Source organism: Polypterus senegalus, unplaced genomic scaffold (genome assembly GCF_016835505.1).
Source record: "Polypterus senegalus isolate Bchr_013 unplaced genomic scaffold, ASM1683550v1 scaffold_4735, whole genome shotgun sequence".
Taxonomy (NCBI): domain Eukaryota; kingdom Metazoa; phylum Chordata; class Cladistia; order Polypteriformes; family Polypteridae; genus Polypterus; species Polypterus senegalus.
This window is the reverse complement of record NW_024384185.1, coordinates 44,629-50,932: the sequence shown is the minus strand read 5'-3', so window position 1 is coordinate 50,932 and position 6,304 is coordinate 44,629.

Sequence of the window (6,304 nt, the reverse complement as noted above, 5' to 3'; positions counted from 1 at the left end):
TAGGATTGGACAAAATGACAGAGGAGGTGGGGCTTGAGCTGTCTGTCAGTTTAAAAGGTGATGAAGAGGAGGCGGCCATCTTCATCAGTCCTTTAATCACAGTGTGACTCCCTCCTGTCTCTATTTGGGTCCCAAACAGTCACTTATCTTTATGACAAAAGTATTTTATCATTTGAGTGGAAGAAAGCATTTAATTAAAGTGTAAAGGCTAATTAGGTCCAAACGTCTGAAACAAACATGCAGCTCACCAACTGAGGAAGAGGAACTGACACAAGACAAGTGGGCAGCATGGTGGCACAGCAGTTAGCGTACTGCCTCACATACTTGGAGCAAACCTCCATATCAAGAATAAATGAAAAACATGAAACACTCAGAACACAGGGGACTTGTGTGCTGAGACCAAATGAAACGTCATTCATGTGTTCTGCTGAGGTGACGGACCACCCGAACGTTCTTAATGGCAGAAAAGAAGATGAGACCCCCTGTCAGCTCGGCCCTGCATTTCCTGTCCTCCTCCAGGACTCGGAGAGTCTCAGACTTGTCAACCATTTCATAAGGTCCATGACTGGGACTGCCTGCTCTGGGGGTCTCGTACCCGTTACTGTCCCACTCTGTTATTCCCCCAAACTGGAATTCACAAAATCCGCCAGCATTGGTTTGATTTTTGGTCAAGTCTTTTACTTCAACTGTCCTACAAATTTAAAATACAAATACAACACCTCAGACTATGAGCTTGAACTTCACTGAGTGGTAAAAATGTGAGAAAACAAGGGTCCAACAACAATAGGCAGGGGGTCAAGAGCAGGGGGGCAAACACAAGGACTGTGGGCCGAATCTGACAAGTGGACCTTATTAATGAGCTCACGTCATTCAAAGTGAAAACAGGTTATGTGGGGCCTGAGATGTCAGGGTAGTCAGTCACATGGCAATCAGATCTGTGATATCATTTAGGAGAATTACATGAACACAACCGCCATTAACACTCACCCGCAGGGTCTGATTGGGTTTATTATACATGGAAAAGACGACAAAGAAACTGAAAATAATAAGAGAAGAGAGAAAAACGTTAATATATGGCGACACACCACACGGCCAGAAAGAACAGTAGGTGAGGAACTAGAGAGACAGATAGATAGATAGATAGATAGATAGATAGATAGATAGATAGATAGATAGATAGATAGATAGATAGATAGTGTGGCAGTAGGGGGCGCTAGTGCTCCCTTGAACCCTCAGGTACAACTCCAGACACCAGGTAAAAGTCCAAGACTTTTTATTTTTTTCCACAGTGCACCAAGCACCTTCCACACTACTCATACAAAACACTACTAACTATAATAAACACAATAAACTCTCTCCTCCACTCCCAGACAGTTTGCTCCTCTCCCTTGTGGAATGGAAAAATACAGCTTGTCCCTGTGACATGTAGCAGTTACAAAATGTGTATGTGACATTTCTATGTATACCCTTGTGTGAGGTACAGAGTGTACTGGGTGAGCAGGTCAAAGGAATCTGCCCAGCACAAGTCTGTTATTATAGTTCCTGTTTGTCTCAGAATCTGCCCTTTAACCAGTTTTTTATTATAGTTCCTGTTTTTAAAGCTCCAAATAAGGTAACTTCTTCTTTTTTATTTTGTCAGCAGTAAGAAATATGTACCGCCTCTATTTTTGGTATAATAATGTCATTTTGCTCAACTCTGTAAGCTATAAAAGAGCAAAGAATTTCCTGTACGAGGGCTTCTCTAGTCTAGGTGCAATAAAGTGTATATTACTGATTAATTTTATCTGGTGTGAGACTCCTACTCTGTCCGGGAAATAATGAATAAAAGAAGAATCGTCCACAGTTTTTGGCGCCCAACGTGGGGCAGGAGACGATCGGCTGACTCCTTGATCGGTACCGCCTTATGGATCTGTCTTCTTTGAAGCAGACTGCGCTACTGTGTGCACCGCAGCAGAGTAAACAGCTCCGATAAAAGTTAGGACTGTCCTGTCCTAGGACGGCTTCTGAGTGAGAAGTCCCCGGTCTCCTCCTGACTCCGAGTGGAGTACTCTGCGTTGCGCACCAGACTAAATGCCTAGACTAGGGTAAGTACCGTCGGGGGTTTCCTTGGTGGTGGGTATGATAAGAGTGATAAGTAACTGACAGTTTTTTAAACTGACACTAGCGGCCCAGGATATTAATTATCTACTCGAGGTTTTTTAATTAACTGTTGGGAAAGGATGTAGGAGTCCGAACTGGGATATTAGTGGGATAGGCATTGGGACGGTTAAAAGGTGCGTGGCACACCTAAGGTAAAGAGCCCATTGCCCGTCAAAGGTCAGTCACGGACAAAGACGGTTAACAGTTAGGAAATTCAAGAGAAAAGGAAATCGAGTAGGAAAATAACAGTGTACACTGAATATAGTTTCAGGAAAAGAAACTAGAAAATAAAAGATATAGTTTCAGGGGAAGAAACTAGGACAATAAAAGAAAATGGGTTCCGCTAGTAGTAAAAAAGTTAAGCAGGGGTCTGATGGGTCTAAGTTTATACTGGAAGGACTGTTTTCGGAGGATCAACAGACGTCACGGAAAAATGGGTCACCTAGGAAACTAATTGAGAAAAAGACAGGCTTAGATTTTAAAAGGCATGTAAGAAGTGGAATAAACAGAGCGGGCGTTGGCCATTAGAAGGCACCGTGATACGAGTGAGATTCAGGAAATAAGGAAAATATTGGTTGTTGCAAGGGAGGTCCGTATCGCATGGATATGTTTGATAGATGGGAATTGGTTATAAAAGATCGAAATTTAGAGGCGATCACTAGACAGAATGAGGTTCTGAGAGCCAATGAAGTTAAGGCCAGAAAAGAAAAAGATGAATTGCTTTTAGTTTTACAAACAGCCCAACCACCTGACACCCATTCTAAAAGAAAAAGAAACGTCTATACCCTATATTCTATGGTTCTGGGACTCAGGCTCCCGAACCTCCACCCTATGATTCTCCAGGAGGTTCAGAAGGGGAAGAGGTGGTAGAGAAAGAACCACTAGAAATAAAACCCGAGCCCCTTATCGGACACAAGGGAGTTACCACCAAGACAGGCTAAGACACAGGCACCTTTCAATCCCTTACACGATGACCGACCCCATGTGTTTAAATCCTCTGTTCCACTTTCCCCCACTGCCCCTGACCCCGAGTTCCCTCCATCTACTTCTTTCCCATTAATGCAGATCCCTAATCCCGGCATAATCCCAATCAACCTACTGGTGACCAGAATCCCTTGACAATTTCCATTTCCCATATTTGGGACTTAAGTGAGCTAAAAGAGGTGGTCAGCTCCTTAGTTGACCCTAAAAAGGAGGGGGGACTGAAATTTATTGAACAATTAGAACAGTTGGACAGCATGTATAAACCAAACGCTGCTGAATGGACACAGGTCCTTCGTAAATTGGGTCCAACTTGGGCTTCTGTTAATCATGGCACTGATAATAATGGACAACCGTGGACTTGGCGTGAGACCTTCCATCGAGGAGATGGTCAGAATGGAGATGCAGATTTTCAAACTCAGTGGCGTCTACTGAAAGCGAATTTAGATGACAAGTATAAAAGGGCACTGACTGGGCTTTGATTTCTGCTGCAAAACAGAAAAGATGAGACTGTGGATGAGTGGGGCTTAGAATTCAAGATTTGATGGCTACCTATTCGGGCATAGAGCGGGCTGAGGACCGACTTGTGCGCCGTGCCTCCCTTGTCTCCGGTCTCCAGACATTCAATCTAAAGTCCGTATCTCATGTATTGGCTGGGAATCTGCTACCTTTGAAGAGGTCAAGCGACATGCTGAACATGCTGAAAGGCAGACCTCACAAAAGCAAGAACAGAATCAGGCTAAGTTGCTGGCTGCGCAACTAAATTACTACACTGGTGGACGAGGAGGCTTCACCGGTCCACGCTGTGCCCGGGAGGCTCCGAGGAAGAGGACGGCCAGGGTCGAGGTGGTTTTACCTCTTTGCAAGACCCTTCTCAACAACAACAGCTCCCCACTCCTTACTATTGCTATAATTGTGGTCAGCCAGGCCATTATAAAAGAGACTGTCCAAATCGTCAGATTAAGCCTCTTTTGACTACCCCCGGAGATGAATTTACACCCGGTTTCCCCGAAAACCAAGGCTGGCCCTAGGAATTTTCAGGGACCTCTAGCCACTCCATGTTTCCCTTCTTGACTGTGGATCCTGAGGATGATCCTCTTTTATCTCTGCATGTTAATGGACAAAGACTATTTTTCTAGTTGACACTGGCTACGCCTCTACTCTTTCTCTGGCTAAGGTCCCTGCCTCGGATGACACAATTACTGTTCTGACAGCCTCTGGACAACCACATTGCCTTAAAGTTTCACTCCCACTCCCTGTCCAAAATTCTCCTTCTGGTCCATCCATACTACACCGTTTCCTCCTTAATTCACTTTGCCCTGTTAACCTCTTGGGACGTGACCTCATGACTAAACTTTCCCTATCGATTACTATGACCCCCAAAGGCTTTAACTGTTCCACCCCTATGATTCTTTTTCAATCCTCTCACCCAACACCTTCCTTTGCAGCTTGGACTCTTTCCATTTCCCCACACACCATTTTATTAAAAGCCCTTAGTTCATTCCCTTCCTGCTTGTTTCCCCATCTCCAGGTCCCTGACACCCTTCACTGTACTGCCCAATACTTCCCTGCTGAAGTTGATACCCCTTGGTTGAAATCTTTTCTTTCCTCAGCTCCCACACCGCAAATTATACTTGTTCCCTGTTTATTCCTGTCCTCCACCAAAGCTGCTACATCTGTCCATCTCACCCCTTCCCAGCAAATTTACTATTTGGGTGACTCTGTCCCTCATATTTCTCTTGCCAAATCGCATGACACCCAGTGGGTGCAAATTGGACCTTGGGTTCAACACTGTCTTGACGGACAGATTGGCAATATGTTGCCCTGGTGTCTTCGACACCTCTGACCATTTAATTACAAAGGTTGTTCTCCAAACTGATTTTTTAGTCAATCGTAGTCTCTGCACACCTTCCCCGTCATGTTCTGTTTTTCCCTTACAAGTTACATTTCCTCCATTGCCTTGGCTCGCAGATATCCCATCCTGCCTATGGTCTCAGGATAAAAACGATTTTGGCAGAATAGCCCATTGTGAACCTCTGGTGATCTACCCAAAATCCTCCTTCCGTGCTTTTACTTTTCAAAACCGCCGTTGGACTTGGACTGTTATGCCTCAGGGCTACACTGAGTCTCCTTGTGTGTATGGACAAGCGCTTGCTCAAAATCTTGAGGGTTTTTGGCCAGACCGTGGTTCCACATTAATTCAATATGTTGATGATATCATGCTCTGCAGTGATTCGCAGGAATCATGTGAAACGGACACAAAGAAATTACTTCTTTTCTTGGCTGAAAATGGCCATAAAGTGTCCAAAGCTAAATTACAATTGGTACAAACAACTGTTAAATATGTAGGTCATGACATTACTAATGGCACAAGAGCTCTCTCCACTAGTCGCATTACAACCATTCAGAATCTTCCTAGACCGGTCACTAAACAACAGGTTATGTCTGTCCTAGGCATTCTTGGATATTGTCGACAATGGATCCTTAACTTTTCGGCACGTGCTCAGCCACTGCAAGATCTGGCCAACACTCCCGGCCTTCCCTTATCTGGCCACGTTCCCTGGACTCCTGATGCTGAGACCGCATTTTCTGACCTAAAGACTGCCCTCCTTTCTGCCCCCGCCCTCGGTTTACCTGATTATTCTCGTCCATTCACATTGTTTGTGGACGAAAAGGGGGGATATATGAATGCCGTGTTGACTCAAATACATGGAGACAAACAAAGGCCTGTTGCATATTTTTCGAAAAATTAGACGCAGTTGCAGCTGCTCTTTCTCCCTGTCTAAGAGCAGTTGCTGCTGCCACAGAAGCAGTCTTAGCTAGCACCGATATAGTACTCATGAGTCCACTGACAGTTAAAGTTCCGCATGCAGTTCATTCCATTTTAGTACAAGCAAAAACTTCTCATCTAACCACAGCAAGAGCCATCCATTATCAGAACGTTCTTTGCACTCTCTCAAATGTCACAATTGAAAGGTGTTCTACCCTCAATCCGCTACTCTACTCCCGACTAGTGAGGAGGGAGAACCGCATGATTGTCAGGAAGTGATTGCTCGAGAAGTTAAGCCGATTTGATTTGCAGGAAACTCCATTAGAAACAGGTGAAATCATATTTGTAGATGACTGTTCGTTAAGATTAGAAAATGGAGCTCGTCGACCAGTTATGCTGTGGTCCAAGGGGACC